Genomic DNA, 21,778 nt, shown 5'->3' on the forward strand with positions numbered 1-21,778 from the left:
GGTGAACTCATTGCTTCCAAATTTTCAATGACCTCAAGGCTCAGATATCACACTTGTGTGCAACAATAAAACAAATATGCATACTAAATGCATACGCAATAATTGGTATGCTGCAAGTTTTGTTAATTTGTTTAGTGATGTTATTATCGATGATTATCTCTCATGAACAACATGTCCTTCCATTGTCTCCTCTTTATGTTAAACGATAATGGTTTAATCCTCCCTAGAGGATTCTGTTCTTTTCTACTTTGTATTTTTTTCTGGATAAAGACAGGACATCTTAAGATGACCCTAGCAACAGATACACAGAAGTTTTCATTTATCTCAGAAAATGTAATGTATTCCATTAATAAACAATGTTGAAAGTCAATGCAATTTTGAGGGGGTATCTTGCAAATTTTGAGCTATAGAAAAAAAATGGGGACAGGATTGTTTCAGTTGTAAAATATAGCAATTCGAGATGCTAACCTGGTTGATGTTCTTTTTCATTTTCATTTTAAAATTTATTCTCACACAGTTGAGGTACACTAAAATACATGTTTAAGGTGAACAGTTCAATTAGATTAACACCATAATATCATTACCACAGTCAAGAAAGGACATATTTCCATCACTGACTAAGTTTTCTCTTTTTTAATCGTACATGCTTTTCATTTAACAATTAACTAAATTTTGATTAATACGAGTAAATTTCATACTGTCTTACTGAGACTTGTAGTATTGTATTTAAATCACTAAGCAGATAACAAAAGCTTTGGCTATAAAATCCATACGCAGGATGTAGCCGTACTGGAATGTAAGTTCTTAGACACAGAACCACATATTATTTACTCATCAGTTCCCCTAACAAAAGCAAAGTAACTCTCTTACACATCCTGTACCAGGAATTGACAACAAATGCTAAAAATGAGATTCCTTCCTCTTATGGAGGAGCTTATTCGAGAAAACAGTAAAGTAAAATACCCATGCAAATAGTAGGTAGTACCAGTGATTCCATTTTAAGTATTAGATATCTTTAAACAGTAATAAGCAAACTTCTCAAAAGTCAAACTATCCCCTCTTGCATTCATTATTTAACTAAGTATATGTCAGTTATCTCATCTAACCTGCCTCAAGTGAGACTCAGACCAAGCCTTTTATGCATCATGCTTTTTCATTTGAAGGAGAAACTGTTGATAGCCAGTTTATGTATTTGGGAAGCTAAACCTACATTCGTAAAATTGCAACTCAGGTTGTAATACAATAGCTACTAACACCAAGGCTATTCTCCTGAGAGACAACAGAATAACAGAATTTATCACAATTATGTTAATAATTGCCATGGTGAATTAAATCTTCAAATCATAACAAATATAGTTGCAACACCAGTTTAGTTAAAGTTTGATGTTGTTAAGAATATGACATTTTAAGTTTTCACTATTTTTTATAGACTATCTACAAACCATATTCATATCAGTCAGGAAAGGTTCAGTATGTTTACATAAAAATAGTCTGCAAATCTCAAGTGTCAAGTAGCATGATAGTTTTTTCTTCTTGTTCACTGTTTTCTCTAACTTGGAATGGCAGTGTGGGTGGAAGGCATGCCATAGTGATCCAGGACTTGTATTGCAGATATACCCTCTTCATCTTAAAGACATCCAGCAAGAGGTGACACACCGTCTTTGCTAATATTTCTCTGGCAAAAGGAAATCACAACCAATCCTAGGTAATCCTAACCAAGGCTTGTATTTTAAACATAATAGAAATTTTACTTTGCTACAAATTTATCGTATTATTTAATAGCTCTGTGAAGTTGCATTTCCTGTCGTAAACAATCCTGAAGACTATGATTAAATGTTATTTCTAACCAAATGGATCTCACTCCTCTCACATTCTGTATGCACTGAAACTTTTAAATGACTCTCCTCCAACACTTAATATCATATTTATATTTTGTTTGCAAGGTGAAGTACATGGAGAATACCAAAAATTCTATCTATGTTTAGTTCTGTAGCCAATTGTCTGGTGAGGAGATGACAATGTAACATCATATATATATTTTTAGTGTAGAGTAAATTTATGAATAGGAAGATCACTTTCAAGTAATAATTACCTTAAATATATATTCACATTAAATATGAATTTATACAAGCTAATGTGATATCATTTCTTTGCACTTACCATTAAGAAATGATGAAGTTAAAGGTAAAAGAATGGTGGAACCTAACTGAAGCAGCACTTGGCAGGTCTACGCAAATTGACTGACAGCAAAACGGGCTAATAAAAAAAACTGCATTATTTACAAAGGGTTCTTTCATATAACTCAAATTTTTCTGAATATTTAAAAAAGTGTGTAGCCCTTTGTGCAATCTAGCGATTTAACATTCACGCTATCCCTATCAAACGCAGTGATATTTTTTTCTGCAGAAATAACAAACTAGATCCTAAACATCACAAGGAATCTCTAAAGATACTGAATCACCAAAACAATGGAGGAAAAAAAAAAGAACAGAATTGTTTCACAGTGACTGATTTCAAAACTTCTTAGAAAGTTCAAGCAACCAAAGTAATATCACACAGATACAAGAGACAGAACAATGACAGAATAAAAAAAATGAAATAAACCTTCTCACACATAGTCAAGTGATTTTCAAGTAGTACGCCAAGATGAAATTAAATGTGAAATATCTTTCCAAGAAAATGATATTGGGAAAACTGGATCCCTTAAATTTGACCATAGAAAAAACTCTATTAAAAGATCTGAGATTTAAAATGAAAAATGTTAAACTATAAAAACTTTAGGAGACAAATTCATGACTTTGAAATTGGCAATGACTTCTTGACTATGACCCCAAAAATACAGCTTAAGAAAAGTTTGTAGCAACATGACTAAAATAGCCAAAAAGTGGATGCAATCAACTTCTTATCACAGAATGAATGAATAAACAAACTGTGATTCAAAATAATTGTTCATGCTGTAGGCCTTAAAGACATTTGGAACTTAGCATCAACATCATAAAAGCTAAAACCTGTCATCTATGTGAGAGTTCTTTAGTTTGCCTTCGTTAAACACACAAATACAGATATTTTGATTATATTTGTATTATATTTCTATTAATATAATAGGTGTTGTCTCTTCAAGAGTAAGTTTTTTAAAAGATTTTATTTATTTTCACTGGAAAGTCTGAAATATAGAGAGGAGGAGAGACACGGAAGATCTTCTGTCTGCTGATTCATTCCCCAAGCTGCTGCAACAGATGGAGCTGAATCAAGCAAAAGTCAGAAGCCTGGAGCCCTGTCTGGGTCGCCTATACAAGAGCAGAGTCCCAAGGCCCTGGGCCATCCTTGACTGCCTTCCCAGGCTATAAGCAGGGAGCTGGATGGGAAGCAGGGCAGCCAGGATTAGAACTGGCGCCAAAATGGGATCCAGGTGCTTGCAAGGCCACTAGGCTACACTGCCAGGCCCAAGATAATGCTGAAGACATAAATTCAGTCCCTCATATGAGTTTACAGTGGTTTGTGAAGCCATTAAAAATAATCACATCATTAGTAAGTTTTTCTCTCTTAATATGTCCATAAAATGGTTCTTTGACCTTCAACCACATTTTAGGAAATGAAATTACAGCTTGTCATTTCTCATTGTATAATTAATAGGATAATTAACAAGTTAATCTTAAGATTTCAAGGGCTGACTTAATTTTCTTTCTTTAATGTCAATTATTTCAATTGAATAAAAAGTTCATTGTAGAAAAGAAATCAGGTTTTTAAAAAATGTTTCATTGAAATCAGAACCAATACACATATAATTAGCACTTTTGTAAAAATTATTTATAAGCTAAACTCTAAACTTATTATTATTTATAAACTCTATGGGGGAAGTGTGGGCCCAACCCTGTGGAAATACAAGTCCCGCAGGTTAGCTCGTGAGCTGGGGTGGCGATGGGTTAAGCTAGGAGTGACCATGGCACCTGCCATCACTTACGGGTAAAGGAACCAATGGCAATCTTGGCAGGTCAAGGCAGCACCACCCGAATGTGCATTCTAAAATAGGAAGTGGGGTGGGCCGAGCTGTAACTGGAAGGGGGCAGACCGGGCAGGGCCAAACAAACTTCAACTCACAAAAAAGGAAAGAAATCAGGATGGAGCACATGTCATTCCAACCTAGGTTATTACACCAACTGGTCTGCATGAGGCAGCGATACAATGGCACAGCATCAAAGGCAAAGGCTGAGACAGGTGAGGGGCTGAACCAACTGGATCACAGCACCCACTGGCATGCACTCAATCTCGGGTTGGGAACAGATTTGATTGGGGAGCTGTGAGAAAGTACCCTTGCTGGGTTGGGATTCCCACAGGAGGGTGCGGGGGCTGGAGTGGGGGCTGCGTTCTGGTCTGGATAAGGCTGCAATTTTCTTAGGCACAAGTGTGGACTGGGGCTGGGAGCACCAAGCTGGGCTAGATGCCAGCACCATCTGGTGCTCTGGAGAACCTGGGTAGATACAGGACGGACTAGGCTGGGTCTCTGCCTCTACTGAGCCAAGTGTGATCAGTGTCTGGGTATGGACAAGCCTTGGCTGGGGTGAAACAGCCAACGCCAAGAATTAGAATGGATTGAAGGCCAGCAATGAGGGCTGGCCCATGGAACCACCAGTACGCGCAAGACCTGGCATAGGGAGAGGTTCCGAAGGAGGAGCTTGGGAAACTCCTCTGTCAGAACACAGCCCCTACAGGTGAGTGTAAGAACCATGATATGGAGCAACCCAGACCAGGCCAGAGGAAACCATCATACATATGGCATAGGTGGGGAGGGGCAGACCATGCTGAACCCATTCACATCAACCGCTGGCAAATCTAAGCACCAGCATAGAGTGTGGGTCAGGCCAGCTTCAGCTGCAACACATACCAGTGCACATTAAGGAATGCCAAGGTGAGGTGAGCCGTACCAGATGTGGTTGCAGCGTCCAAACAGCACATGAGAACTGGGGGAAGGGGGGGAAGCAAAGCAGGCAGGGGAATATGGGCTCCCCTGCTGGACAACCACTCCCACTGGAGAGCATGAGTTCGGATGGGGGCAGACCAGACCAGACAGGGCTACAATACCTGTGGGCCTCATGTGAGCTAGATTAGGGAGGGGCCAGATTGACCTGACTGTTCTGACTGGTGCAAGCAAATTAGAGTGGGTGAGGGTTGGTTGGGCTTTGCCGCATCATTAGATGGCAGAGGCTTGCACTGGGAGCTAATTCTGCCAGCTTAAATGCCAGAACCACCTGGAGAGTGTATAATCCGGAAGTTGGAAAGGCCTAGTAGGGAGATAATGGGCACCTCCCACGTGGGTTACCACTCCCACTGGAGAGCACAAAAACCAGGACAAGGACAGAGGTGGGTAGACAGAAAGGCACCTGCCAGTATGTAAGTTGGTTGGGTTGAATTAGGCTTCAATGCCCATTGACAAGTACAATAGCTTGATGGGTGTGGGACAAACTGAACAAGTCTGTGGTACATACTGGTATGCATGGAACCAGGGTAGGGAGCAGGCCTGGTGGGGGCTATGGGAAGTCGCCCCAACTAGGCTGCAGCTCCCACTGGTTTGCGTGAGGACCAAGTATGAAGTGGGTAGGATCAGGCTGGACTACAACACCCATCGGTTCACATGGAAGACAGGGATTGAAATAGAACTGACCCAGCAATTGAAACAACCAGCATGTGCATAACTTGATTGGGGCGACGGACCCTGCCGGACCCTGTACTGGCAAACGCACACAAGAATCAGGCTTGGGATCATCTCAGATGAAGTTTCTTTGGATATCCCTCCAAATGAACTGCTGATCTCAGAACAACAACCATGAGAAGACTATGTCAGCCCATGGATTCTGAATAGGTTTCATCGTGATTGGAACAGCGGGCTTGGCAGCAATTCAGAACTGTTGAACTATCAAAACTGCTTGAGCAGGACCCCCGGAGCATGCCTCACATTGGGAACCTGGAACGGGTGGGAGGCTGGGTGGGCTTTTCCCTTTGTTTCTTCCCTGAACCCAGATACAGGGAAAATGAAATGATGATATTAGTGTGGAAACAATGGTCTTACCCAATTTCCTGTAGCCCTTGACCCTTTGTACCTTAATCAACTAAGTAAGATTATTAATAAATAAATAAATAAATAAATATATAAGCTAAGTTAAAAAGTAACATTATACATTTTATGAGATAGATATAAAACAATACATCAATATACTTTTTCTTAATCTAATTAATTTACATTCCACAGGTTTTACTGCTTTTACTTGTATATTTAAGCTAATTCAAAATACTATTAAATAGTGTAAGGATAATATTATTTTTTTACAATTAATGCTACTTAGTGTGGAATTTCAGATAATCAATATATCTTTTAGAGGTAATAATGAAAGTTTGTGAATGTTGCTAATGCTAAGTAACTATAAAGCCACTGCTAAAACTTAAAAATTTCTTTTATATGCAAAATGACAATTTCGTTTTTATGTTGACAAGTTTGCTTTAATGTTGATTATTTTTCAAAATATGAAAATGTATGTATTAGCCAATATTGAATAGCATAATAGGTTTTAAAGGATGATAGGGAAACTAGCAGCCTCATGATTACCAAAGAAATTATTAGAAATAAAAGATCAGTGGACATCTTACGTGTACTAAATCAGAAGCTGGGAGTAAGGCCAAGAAACAGTGTTTTCACAGGTCTTGCTAAATGCTTAATGCACACTGAGTCTGAGAACCACCAGGAGAGGTGTGTTATAGCTATACGCACGATCTGCAGAAGACACAGGTTAATTGTCCAGGAGAGTGATTATTAATAGTACACATCAGCATTTTTAGAGGCTTTGGATTTGCAGCACAATTGTTACTATTGAAGATGAGTGAGCTGGAGAAATATGAGCCACGCAATTAAATGTGAGTAATACTACTTATCCCATCTAATCAACAACAAAATAATCCACTTGGCCACATCTAAATCCAAGGATTGGGGAACTATAATTCCCTGAGGTCTAGACGTACTGAGAGCTACATCTTGGTAAACACTTGAATTGGCTCTGTTTTTAAATACAAATGCAAGTATCTAGATATATCTATAACGTAAATGTACATGAAAATCAACCCAGGAATATTGTTTCACTACTAAATTAGATAATTTTCTTATCAATAAAATTAAATTTCTACATCTGTACTTTGACTTTTAATTTTGCTGCATGCTACATAACCAATTTTATCAAAGGAAGATTAGTTGATTTATAAAAATACAACTACGTAAGGAGAATCAAGATGGCAGAATAAAGACACGTTTAAACAGAGAAATATTAGCCACTGTGAAAAAGAGAGGGCACATTCCAGGAAATAGAAGAGGACAGAACAACAGCAGAGGAGTACCTGGAGACTGAGAGACACAAGAAAGCAGCAGACACAACAGTGTTGTGTTGCAGTGACTGATAATCTAGCGGTATTCAGCAAACAGTGATCTGAACTCCACCAGCAACAAAGGTGGGAAGGGACGTTTACTGGGAGCTCTGGAGGTGAACCCAGACAAAAAACTGCCTGTCCTGCTGTTCTATTTGATTTGACCAGGAGCAGAGACAGAGCAGCAGGTCCCAGACGAACAGTGCAGAAACAGTGGATTTCACAGCCCAGACGCCTCCTGGAGCTGAATTAGATGCCATTTTGCGAAAGAAGACAAGGGCTATGGGGTAGAACTGCGCGTGTACTGAGCTGGGTGTGATCTCATTTCTGGCTAAGTGTACTGCAACAATATAGCATCTGACAGGTTCCACCCAAGACAGGTCCAGGTAGCCCTCTGACCTGATGGCCAGCAGATCAAGAACTCTAGTAGTGGCACATCAGGTGCCATTTCATACAGTGTGACAAAGAAGTAAGACTGCAGGGGACAACAGTGAGCTGGCATGCTCTGAGCTTGTTGAGAACTCACTCAGCTCAATACATTGCACTGGTTCCAACAGGTTCCAGCAAGATCAACACCACCAACAACCTAGCTATATAGGACACCTGGTGTCTCCCTAATCCTGGGACCTATTCCAACTTGAAGTGGGAGAAAGGTTGACAGACAATGGTGCAGTCTCAGCACTATATCACAGGAGGTGGAGACTGGTGAGCCGAGAGCTGGGGCTATGAGACCTTGGAGGAAATCTAACATAGGAAACCAGATCTGGAACTCGCTCAAGAGACTGGCACAAGTGACTGCAAAGAGCCGTGTACCAACTGCAATAAGTAAAATCAAACTGCAGACCTGTGGGGGACACAGCTTAGAAACCTGCCTCAAGGAGAAGAATCTTATAACCAGAGGTACAATGACCAACAGCAAAAGGAGACAGAGGCACATGAATATTACTGAAGACTCCCCTGCGAAGGAGCAAAACCCTTTATCAACCTCAGAGTTCACTGAGGAAAGACATCGAGAACATGGGGGTTACAGAATCCAAAACACATGTTATAAAGCTTCTTATCAACAATGAGAAGCACGTAAAACAGGCATTCAAGGAATTTAAAGTATATGTCACACTGGAAATGAATCAAATGAAAGCTGATACATCAGAAATGAAGAATACAGTGGAGCAAAAGTAAAATGGAGAGTTTCCAAAATAGAATGAAAGAGGCAGAAAAAAGAATCTCAAAATTAGAAGATATTTCTTGTTACCAGCGGGAAACATACAAAAAGCTTCGAGCAGAATTGAAAGACAATATTAAAAGACCAAATATAACAGTTAAGAGTTCCTGAAGGTGCAGCAAGTGAAGCTGGGTTTACAAAGTGTATTTAATGAAATAATAAGGGAAAATTTCCCTAATTTAGAGAAAGAATTGGGAAACAAGTTCCAGGAGGGGCACAGAACTCCCAACAGGGTTGACCAAAAGCGATCTTCACCAAGACACATGATTATCAAGCTCTCTTCAATGGAACATAGGAAAAGATTCTTAAATGTGCATGTAAAAAAAAAAAACAATTGACAAAGGAATGGCAATTAAATTCACAGGAGACCTCTCACAGGAAACCCTACAGTCAAGAAGAGAATGGAGCAATATATTCCAGATTCTAAAAGCAAAAAATTGTTGGCCCAGGATAATGCACCCAACAAAACTTTTCTTTGTCTTTGAAAATGAAATAAGTCTTCCACACTAAAGAAAAGTTAAAAGAATATGCCTCTTCCAAATCTTCCCTACAAATGATACTTAAAGATGTTCTCTTTACAGAGAAAAGGAATAGTACCCAACAAAACCAAACGCAAATGCAAAGAACATCTCAGTAAACAGAAGACTAAACCAATGAACAACTCGTTGCTAAAATGACAGAACCAAATTACACCTATTTGTAATAATCCTGAATGTAAATGGCTTAAACTCATTAATCAAACATCATAGATTAGTAGACTGGACTAAAAAACAAAACCCATCTATGTTGCCTACAGGAGACACATTTCACCAACAAAAATCAACAGAAACTGTGTCTCATGGATTTTGTTTTTGTTGTTGTTACTTTCATCTCTTCAAAACACTTTCTTCTGATCTAATTCTTCAATGATTTGTAGATCCTACAGTAGCATCATTTTCTTCAAGAAGCACTTGATTTTCTTTTCAATTTTTCACTGATACATTAGTCATTCAGTAGCATGTTATTTAACTTCATGGTGTTGTTAATTTCTTTTTTTTTCTTCCTGCTATTGATTTTGTTTTGTGGCTTTTCATTTAAGGGGATGTACAGTAACTGTGTAATGGAGGCTATCACATCCAGATGAGAGGATACAATGCAGTAGACATCTCTACTTCCAGACAAAGATGGACTCCCAATGAAACCATTTATTGTACCTTGACAATAGGATGCTGGACTCTCTGCCATTGTCCATGCCTGCAATGCTGGACATATGACTGTGTATGAAGAACTATACTATAATAATGATATAGGGGAACTCAGTGAGGGGGTGGGAAGTTGGGAGAGGATAAGGGAAATCCCAGGGCCTACATAACTCTATCATAAAATGATAATAATAAAAAGAAGTAAAAAAATACAACTACTTATAAATATTAAACTACATTTAACTGTAAATATGTATAAGGTGAGGTGAACGTTGAGATTGTATTGTTTTTAGAATTCATCAGTTATGGTTCCCTTGTTAACAACAGATTTATTGTGATCTTAATGCATTTTTGTAAAAGTCCTCAAGTTTCCAGTTTGAGTTACCAAAATATTCTCCCAGTAGACACTATGCTTACTTCCTGAATCAACAGAAAAAAATCCAAATAATTCTATTTAAAAACAGGAAAATGATCTGAACTTGTACTTTTCAAAAGAAGATATGCAAATAACTAACACAAGCACAAGCAATGATCAATGTCACTGGTCTACAGGGATGTAAATGCAAATCACAATGAAATATCATCTCATCCTGACTAGAATATATGTTACTAAAAAGATTTAAAAATAAATATTGTGAGGATGAATCAAATAGAGAATTCTTAAACAGTTTGTTGAAATGTAAATTAACACAGCTTAATTTATTGAACTCCAAGTTCAAACATCAATTTCTAAGGAAGGTGTCTTCACACAACTCTACTTAACATTGCAATATTCTAATATTCTATATTAGAATACAATCTATATGAAAATATAGATTCCATAAAGAATATAATTTTTTCTAGTATTTAACTCATATCTCCATTTTCTTAGTCAATTTTGACATAGAGCAGATACTTGATAATTGCTTATAGTAAATAAAAGGGTAAATTCAGAAATGAGTAAGTTAATATGTTCAAGTATACACAAGACAAATTTGGAGGTCTATGGCCAGAAAAGTATCACCCCATGACAACATGAAATATTTTATATGATTGTGCTGAAGATAATTACAGAACTGATGTTTATTTTACTTGAGGAATTGTGCATCATTCACCAAAAAATGCAGAGCTATCCCTGCATACCAGTAAGCATCAGGAACGGTTACCTCAGAAGACTATTTTTTTTAAGATGTGTCTTGCAGAAGATGAGCAAGTTACAGAATGCAAAGGGGCTATGAGGCAAACCGGCAAGTTTGTAAACAGCAAGGGGGATGAGACAGCAGAGTTTGCCTGGTAATATAGGAAAAGTAAAATTATACAAAGATAACTGTAGTAAGAAAAGAAATACAGGGGAGTTAAATCATAAAGGCCCTGAATGTCGATCACTGTGGCTATGTGAGGAATTAGAACTTATTCTCCCAAGAACTTTTGGGTTGTTGAACAGATTTAAACCTAGGATGAAATCATCATTTTAATCAGACCATTCTAGCATGGGCATTCTGCAATGTGACAAAGATGCCAATTTGGATGTCTGCATGTCATATTCAGTGTCTGGTTTGAGTACTGGTTCCATTTCTGATGTCAGCTTTCTGCAATGGTACTTCCTAGGAGTCAGCAGTGATGGCTGAAGTACTTGGTTCGTGCTACCCCCATGGTCAACTTGATTGAGTTACAGGGCTAGTAAAGGGTTTTCAGAAAATGGACAAATGCATGGGAGATGTCTGTCTGCTTCTTTTGCTCTCTCTGTTTTTCAAAAGAGAGGGGATCCTATCAGATCTATGAACTGCAGGCAAGGCATGGTTCAAGCAGTAAATTGTATCGATACTAACTAAGCCAGGCAGTGGGGATAACATAAAGAAGTAAGTTTGAAAAGTAAGAGAGGAAATGTGAAGTATAAGGGACCAACTGCAAATTAATTTGGTGTAATAAGAGTGAGGAAAAGATCGTTGACAATCCGTAGCAGAATCTAACAGAGACAACACAACAAAGAGGGACTTTCAGGACAAAGGGTAAGTGTCAAAATAACAAAAACAATTTGGTTTCTGAAATGATGACCTAGATGATTCACAGGTGGTTGGATATCTGTGTGTGGTGATTATTAGAAAAAGCTAAAGCTTCGGATTTCTGAGTCAACGGTACATTGTTTGAGCAAGGGATGGATGAGATAACAGTTTTAGGAAGAGTGAAGGATACAAATGAGAAAACAAAAAGGCAAATTAAGACCTCAATCAACACCACTATTTAAGGAACAAGAAGCAGAAGAACAGAGCTTAACAATGGAATTAAATGACTGAAAGTAAGAGGAAACAGGGAGTGACTGAGGTGCAGAAAAATTTTATTTTCTTTCTTGAATTAAAAAGTTAAAAATATTCATTTGCTTCAGAAAGATGATATAGGACCAACCTTCCCCCTATGAAGCATGAAGAGGAGGAGAGAAAAGACCAAGAACAGGAAAAGAAATAAGGGGAGCCATTTAATGGGGGGTTACTTATCAGTATCTGCAAGCTAATATACTTAAACTCAAAATACTTTCAAGTTATGAAACCTAGCAGGGTCTGACCATCACTAAGGAATTATCTCATTCAAATTTTTTTTCCTTTTCCAAAAAAAATTGCTGATTGATGATCTATAATACGTTACACTCCTTCTATTTCTATAGCCTTGGATATATAAATATATTTTTCTTCACTTTATGCATAAATGTGGATTTGTATGATGGCTCTAGACTTCAAATTTTATTTTTGTCTTTTAATATTGGTGTGTATTTTAAAAAATTAAAAACTTAAATAGCCTAATGAATCTTTTTAAAATATTCACAGTCATATAACAGAACCCTTCCTACCAAATATTTCAAATACATTATGACTGCTTCAGTAGGAGCAAAGAAACCAAGTTTCAATACAATCATATTTAGTTGAAACAATAATACACCAAGATATTTAATCAACTGAGTCCAAATTGTTAGGTTTAACTCATAATTGCTACTTGTATTTGCACTTGGAATTAGAAAACAGAACATTTGACTTTTTGTATAGTTAATATTTATAACATAATTATGTCAGATTAAAATTACCCCACTCTGAAAAAAACTGAAAATTTTTCTATGTTTTACAATACAAAATTGTTGTATTATTCAAAAATGAATATCTTCCAAGAATACATAGCATAATATTAACCTACTCTATTAAATTATTATATTTTATTTTATCCTATTAAAATATAGGTCTAATATAACATAAAAACAATTGAGTTTCTATATCATTAAATAACTTTAGAAGCACAAATACATGTAACTAGAACATAATGTATGGATATACATCATCCAAATTAGAAAAGTCAGTAAAGAAAATGTTTTTTGGGCCTGGCAGCGTGGCCTAGTGGCTAAAGTCCTCACCTTGAACGCCCCAGGATCCCATATGGGCGCCGGTTCTAATCCCGGCAGCTCCATTTCCCATTTACCTCCCTGCTGTGGCCTTGGAAAGCAGTTGAAGATGGCCCAAAGCACTGGGACCCTGCACCCGCCTGGGAGACCCGGAAGAGGTTCCTGGTTCCCAGCTTCGTATCGGCACGCAGCACAGGCCGTTGCAGCTCACTTGGGGAGTGAATCATTAGACGGAAGATCTTCCTCTCTGTCTCTCCTCCTCTCTGTATATCTGACTGTAATAAAATAAATAAATCTTTTTTAAAAAAAGAAAGTGTTTTTCTATTACTTAACAGAAAGGTCTCGGTTTTTCTTTTTATGAGCATTTCAAAAAATTCATCAAGGTTCAAACTGATATTACAATTCTAAAAATTTAATAATTCTCTATCATTAAGGGAATAAATTACACTCCCTCCTACAAGTTATTCTCATAGCTTCATCATCTCCATGACTACCATTTCATCAATCTAATTCTGAATTTCCTTCTATTATGACCATGTTCTTTGCTTTATTGGCTTATTTTTGCAAATTCTTCCATTTCTTCATACTTCAAAGAAGTACAAATGGGATGCCAAAAATTCTCAGTGAGGAAATAATACACTGACACTGACTTTCTATTTTTAAAAGCTATATTTCCGATACTTCTAACACTGTTGGACGATTCCAACAAAACAGATTAATATTGAATGTTAATATGTATAGACTAGAAAACAGACCATCATTCCTGTTATCAACTCTCTTTTCCTTGATTTTCACCCTTAAAACAAATGTATCTTGAACAACAGCAAAAAATTTGGACCAGTCTAATTTTTTTATCTCCATCATTCTCTTTCCATATGTACCTACCAAATTCTATAACTTTGTATCTGCTGAACAAGAGTAGAATGCCTTATCTTTAAATGATTCCACTAAAGCCTTTCTGGCTAAAACAGCCAACTTTTTTCATACTTATTTTATGGATTTCCTATTTCTGGTCTTTGCCTGTTAGCTACTCTAATTACCCCAACACATTTTCTTCTGTGCAGTCAGAAAGTCCTTAAATAAAATAGGCCTGAATGTGCCATTCTCTCATATCATTAAAATGAGTCAAAAAGCAAAACAACAATGAACATCATGATCATAGTAATTAAAAAGAGTAATTTCTCAAGTTGACTGTCAGTCTATCATTCGTGTGCTATTCAACCTTGGGGAAAACACTCGAACTCATTATGTCTGAATTTTCTTATATTAAAGTGGATCAATGATTGTTTTGCAATATATTTTAGTGAAAATAAATGACACCAACACATAGCTTTTACATTGTTACAAAATCTAAGCTCCAAGTATCAGCACTCTGTGAAGCACTTGCAAAGTTTTACCAGGCCAAACAGAGGATCAAATCAGTGACTACATCCCAATAAAGTTTAATCCAAAACAAAGTTCTGATTTTCTTTAATTCTGTGAAAGATGATTGAGATGAGACATTTGAAGAAGAAGAGTAGGAAGTTAGAAGAGGCTGGTTTATGAAGTTTAAGAAGTCATCTCTATTAACATAAAAGTACAAGGCTGAAACAGCCTATGCTAGTGTAAATGCTGTAGTAAGTTACGCAAAAAAAATGTAGTGAAGATAACCCATGAAAGCAGTTGCACTAAATCTTAGATTTCCCAATGAAGATGAACAACTTTCTGTTATAAAAAGATGCTACCTAAGACTTCCAGGGCCAGAGAGGAGAAATCAGTGTTTTATTCAAAGCAGGAAAACACAAAATGCTGCTCTTGTTAGGGGCTACTACAGCTGGTGACATTCTGTTGAAACCGATGCTCATTTACATTCCAATAATCCTGGGACATTTCAGAATTAACTAAATGTGCTCTGTGTGTGCTCTATAAAAGAAACAAAGCCTGGACAATGACACATCTGTTCACATGATGGTTTTCGGGACAAGCCCACTGTGAATAGCTATTACTCAGAAAAGATTATTTTTAACATCACTACTACCGCTCACTGACAATTCACCTACTTACCCAAGAGCTCTGATGGAAATGATCCACCAGATTAATGCTGTTTTCACACCTGGTAACACTATATTGCTTCTGTAATCTGTGGGTCCAGAACTGATTTTGACTTACAAATCTTGCTAAAATTTGGACGGATACAACTGCTATACAAAGTGATCCTTCTGAAGAAATTTGGCAGAATAGATTAGAAAACTTCTCAAAAGCATTAGTACTCTAATACTATAAAGAACATTTCATGGAGCCTAGCATATGGCTCAACTGGCTGATCCTCCACTTAAGAGCTCTAAGATCCGATGTGGGTGCCAGTTCATGTTCCGGCTGCTCCACTTTAAATCCAGCTTCATTCCTACTTGTGGCTTAAGAAAGCAATTGAGGGTGGTCCCAAGTCTTGGGACCCTTAACCTACTGAGGGATGTGGAGGAGGCTCCTGGCTTTGGATCAGCTCAGGCTCTGACTACCGTGGCCATTTGGGGATGGAAGATCTTTCTGTCTCTCCTTCTCTCTGTAAATCTATATTTCTAATAAAACACCTTTTTTTTTTAATAAAAGGACATTTCATGATTCATGAAAGGAGGTCAAAATACCAACTTTAACATGTGTTTGGAAGAAGTTGATTCCAATTTTCATGGATGCCTTTGATGTGTTCCAGACTTGAGTAGAGGAAGTAAGAGCACTTGTTACGGAAATGGCAAGAGATCTGGAATTTTGAAGGAAGTTATAGTGTGGGTAGATCTCGTCCATGAAAGGAAAAATCAATTTGACAAGTTATTGTCTTAAATATTTCTTCACAGCCACACAATATTCAGTAATTCACACTTTGGTCGGGTAGCAGTCATCAGCAGATAAGCCTCTTCACTGCCAGAAAGACTAAGATGCACTGAAGGCTACACTAAGGTATGCACATTGTGCTTTCACAGACATAACGCTACTGATCGCTTACACCACAATATAGTGTAAATGTAGCTGAGAAACAAACAAATTTGTATGATTCACTTTAGGTATTCATATCATTGATGTGATCTGGAGCCTAACCTACAATTTCTCCAAAATGTGCCTGTATGTACAAATGTACATATGTTCACGTGTACACCTGGTGACTAGTTAGAATGGGGTCCACACTGAGAGTTTCCAGGAGAATAGAATAGCACTTTAAACAACTCCAACAAGCTTAATGATTGAATTCAAAAGAAGTTAAGTGTGAAAGTTAACCACAGAGAACACTGGAGAAATATGAAGACTAGATAACATTGGGCTTCATACATTTCATACACCCTGGTAAGTTTTCCCTTTCTTCTGAAACATCAAGAAACTATTAACTAGGAGATACAATGGAATTGCCTTTTTTTTTACATTAACTATACTCTGAAGGTTGAATTAGAAGGATCAAGAACTGAAATAGACAACACAGGAGGTGATTAGTAATTGCAACTGAGAGATAATACCTATTTTGACTTAAGAAGTAGTAAAAAAACACAGTAACTAAACAGATTGAGATATCATAAAAGTTATCATTGATACCCCAAGAGCTTGATTGTGGAGCTGAAGGGGAAAGGAATCCAGGAAGGTTTGTATGCTTCTGAGTTAGGCTACTGATGGGGAAGAAGTTGTTGGAGGAAGGAAATATGGAAAGGTGAAAAGCTTTCATTTAGCACTTGGAATTATTTTAAAGATTAAATGAAATAATTTCTGTGATGAATACTAGACAATACTTAGTGTTTTGGTATCTCATTATTTATATTTATTTCAATTACTTTGTACTTATCCAAAGTTGTACCTGTAATTTAGAAGGAAAAATGAGAATAGACTCCCAAGCTTTTGTTTACCAGTGCAAAGTTGTTTGTTAATAAACTGCTGCTCTATAAACAAATATGAAACAGGGATACTACAGCAAATTTTCGGAAATTATACTGCAAATGTTTACAAGCTGACAGCTATCAGACTTTTTAGTTTATATTTAAAATGAATATGTTCCAAAATGACTGACAGAAACACAGCTTTGTTTCCTAAGTCAATTCTTTTCCATCACTTTTGGACATTATTCAAAGCTATAATAGACTTTCATGGTGTTTGAAAAGCATTCATCCACAGCAACAACAAATGCTAATCACCATAGAAAATAGATATTTCCTGTTAGCACAATTTTAAGAATTTTGGGGATAGGAAAAAATGCTAGCTGAAAATTTGATTATCCTGTATCATATTGTACAATGCAATGAATTGGAAATGAACATTAATTGGAGAAACAGCATTCATGACAGGTAAATATGGAAAGGTAAAAAGAAACTGTATAAAGAAAATGGCATATGTGTATGCTGCAGTAAACAACAAATACTTAAATGCATAACAAGTTCTTGGGCCCGGCACAATAGCCTTGTGGCTAAATCCTTGCTTTACATATACTGGGATCCCATATACAGGGTGCCAGTTCACACCCTGACAGCTCAACTTCCCATTTAGCTTTTCACCTGGGAAAGCAGTAGATTATAGCCCAAAGCCTTGGGATCCTACACCCAAGTGAGAGACTTGGAAGAAACTCCTGACTTCTGGCTTTGGGTCAGCTCAACAACGGCTGTAGCAGCGACTTGGGGAGTGAACCAACAGATAGAAGATCTCTCTATATCTCCTTCTCTCTATAGATCTGCCTTTCCAATAAAAATAAACAAAATAACATTTAAAATGCATAACAAGTTCCTAATGTTTATCTTGCTTGGGGTGGGAGTAGGATTCCCATCTCAAGCCACAGTAGTTACTGTAATTAGTGTTCATCTAACTCTTTCAAGTACTTGCTGAGGAAGTGTTCAAATTCTCCTGTTTCAGTTCTACCAGTAAAGTTTGATATTAACAATCTTAAACACAGTCAAAATATCTACTTTTAGACATTTACAAATACTTTCCAAAGAGATTCTTCTCCTTACCGTAGAATCAAAAAGAACACTCAAGTATTCAATAGGATTTCTCAAAAGCACTTTAAAGAAAAGTGACCAGTTATAAACGCAATGCACTTATTACAAATAATATTAAAAACATGAATAGAGCCAGCCTGTGGCACGGTTGGTTAATCATTTACTTGCAAAACTGGCATCCTAAATTGACATCCTAAATCCTAATTGAGTGTCAATTCAAGTCCTGGCTGCTCCACTTAAAATGCAGCTCTTCGCTCATGTCTTGAGAAAGCAGCCTAGGATGGCCATGTAGCCACATGGGAGATGTGGAAGAAACTCCATACTCCCAGCTTTGGACTGGCCCTTTTCTACCCAATGCAGTCATTTGTGTAGTGACCAGCATAAGGAAAATTCTCCCTCTCTCTTTTGCTGTCTCATTCTCTGAATCACTCCTTTCTGTAACTCTTCCTTTCCAATAAAAATAAATATTTTTAAAATCACAAGTCCTTAAATTAGGAAAAGAAGCTTAACAAGGACTAGGACTTAGTTTCTATTATAACAGTAATAATACCTGTAACTATTCCAAACATCCATAGGTAGGTAACAGGTGCTTAACTGATACTTGTTGAATTAAGTGTTGTGTAGAATAGAACATAAACATGCATTTTTCTCAAAAGATAATTTTTGTGCTAGATTAAAATTATTATGCTTCTAGGTTTCATTTTTATTTTTTTAACTTTTTTTTACTCTTGTGTTAAAATATAGTTCCATAGGCTCTGGGATTTCCCATCCCCTTCCCCAAGTTCTCTCCTCCCCCACCACCCCATTGATTTCCCCTCTAGCGTTACAATGGGTGTTCTTTCATGAACAGTCTTAGGTCAACCATGCTGCTATTGAAGTATTTAAGACACATTCACTCTATGAATAATCCTCTGACAACTCAGTTTATGTTCATATTTAAATAATCGGAAGCTTTTGAACCTTCAAGTATCTATGTCACGTCCAAAGCAATGAAAGCAACAAAGTCTATGCAAACATGCTCAGGATTATTAGTTATTATGGAAATGTAAATAAAAACAACAATGAAGTTTTACCTCACCATAATTAGACTGACCATCATTTGAAGATTTTAAAGCAACAGATACTCAAAATATTAAAACAGAAAATTAAAAAAAAAAAAGAAAAAAACAAAAGAAAATAGCGGATATTGGTGAGGATGAATAGAAAAAGGTACCCTAACATAACTGACTATTGTGGAAAACAGCATTGACATTCCTTTGAAATTTTCAGATAGATTTATAGTAAGATCCAGACATTCCACTCCTGACAATATACCTGAAGGGAACAAACCAGCATACACAAGTGTTTTCTGTACCCCCCCATTTTTACAGCAGCTCAATTCACAATAGCTAAGATGTGCATTCAACCTAGATATCTATCAATTAATGATTGCATAAAGAAAATGTATTTATATACACTCTAGAATACTATCCAGTCATAAGAAGAATAAATTCTGTCTTTTGCAACAAAATTGATATACAAAGTAAAACAACAACAAAACAATGCAATGTATACTGAGCTAAACTGACATGTGATTTGTTTGTTGTCTGTATACCTTTAGTGTATCCCTGGATAACAGTGTTCCATGTATCTTATACAACTCTTTTTACAGAGAAGCACTGAGAACATTAATATAAAGAGAATAGAAATTATCTTAGTTAAAAAATTGAAAGAAAAATGGAAAGAAAAGAGAGTGAGAATTCATGAAGGAAAGTATTGTGGCAGTCTTGTAATCATATCTATGATATTGATGAAATCTGTTTTCCCATATATTAATAAATTAAAACTGCAAAAAACACATAAAATATTGTCTAAAATAATAATCTATTTTCATACATTTCATGACTTTAGAACTCCATTAGAAATATATAAATATAATTAACTGACATTTTCATTTAAATTTCCAATAAGACTCATGATTAGAATATAAAGAAGAAATAGATAAATTACGTAGGAAGGTTTACTCTATAACTGTGATAAGACTTGACCATAATCTTATAATCTCTTTCTTTGATTTATCACTCAAGAATCACTGGTATAAAAAAATGCTACATACATACATACACATACCAATAGAATACTGAAGAAAGGTAAAACATCCATAAACTTTGAATACTTTTCCAGTATTCTTTCAATTATGAAATGCTTTAAGAAGTAAATACTAAATATCACATGTACAATTTATATGCCTATGTGTATATATATCTTATGTGTACTTGTATATGTGAGGATATATGATGTTAGGGAAGCATCCACTTGAATTATATCAGGAGAGATAAGAAGAATAAATGTCCTACATATACACAATGAATGAGCATCTGTATTATCTTTTCCTGTACAGAAATATCCATAAATTCAATCGTATCAATTTGTAATGAGAATGCTATGGGCAATTTTACTAGATAACTCCATAAAGACCATTCACATGAAACCTGTCTTCAAAATTCACTCATGGAACTTTATTAATAAAACACGCTGCAATGAATTTAATAGATCTAATAGAAATCAAATGAAACATCAAAGGTATTCATATTATTTTTCAGGATTTTCACGGATACATTTCTAAGTTAATATTATTTATAAATATTTCACATTTAAATATGAACAAATTATTAATTGGCTCATAGACTTTATTCCAATGGAAACTAACTTTCTGACCTTGCTCTGAAAAAAATGCTTGTCAATTTTCATCAATGTTGCTAACAAATAAATCTTGCACAAAGTTTAATCAGTTTGACACTGTTGGATACAACTGAGGATGTTATAATCTCTTAGAATACCTAGTATTATGCAAACACTAGGTAAATACTTGTTACACTGCTTTGTTTAGAAATAATGACAAGAAAGACTGTACATGCTTATAATCAAAGTTCTTATCTGAGTGTTTCCATCTCTGGTTGAATCAGAGTGTCTAGAACTCTTGGGTAAGGAGGGTCTATTGTACTACACTCATAAACTGCATATGTTCCTCATAAACTTCAACAGAATTAAATTCAAATTAATTCCTGTGCCAATATAAATCTATCTCTACTGAAAACACTTAATCTGAAATGCTTCTGCATTCTAATTTTAAGGGTACTAATTAGATTGTTGATAATCTTCTTAAGGAGAACTCAATTATCACTCTAGAGCAAGTAAAATAGGATGTAGTTTGTCATCAATATAACTACCAACTGAAACTAGAACTTTTTTAGTACTGTTTATGTTTTGATATTTCTGAGAATTTTAAAATTGGCAACTCAAGATAATCACATATAAACACAGTAATAAATTCGGCAATTAAAGCACAGCAAAATTCACTAAAGCATCTAAGAGTTGTATGTAGCAAACTCACTTTCAAGTGCTTGTTATCATACTCTTCTACATTTCTGAAAAAAACTTTAATGCACCTTGCATGTACTAGTACTGAATGCATTACTTTCCAAATGCATTCTTTGCACATACACAACCAGAATAAATGTTGAAAAAAGCTCTAAGATTCTTTGAAATTGTCACTGGTGATTAAGTGCTAAATTTTCCTTTGGAAACTATCCTGAACATTTAAAAAATTATTTGAATAAGTATCTGAATATTGTATTCCATACTATCACTATAGTTCACAGTTCAAAATAGCAAACAATTCTTAAATACT

General features: G+C 36.1%; 1 protein-coding gene across 6 annotated transcripts in view; it reads right to left on the reverse strand.

The window, feature by feature from the left end:
• GRIK2 (glutamate ionotropic receptor kainate type subunit 2) overlaps positions 1-21,778 on the reverse strand; it is a 610,542-nt gene that overhangs the window by 376,880 nt on the left and 211,884 nt on the right. The window lies entirely within an intron of this gene.

Source organism: Ochotona princeps, chromosome 1, assembly GCF_030435755.1.
Source record: "Ochotona princeps isolate mOchPri1 chromosome 1, mOchPri1.hap1, whole genome shotgun sequence".
In the NCBI taxonomy this organism is placed as follows: domain Eukaryota; kingdom Metazoa; phylum Chordata; class Mammalia; order Lagomorpha; family Ochotonidae; genus Ochotona; species Ochotona princeps.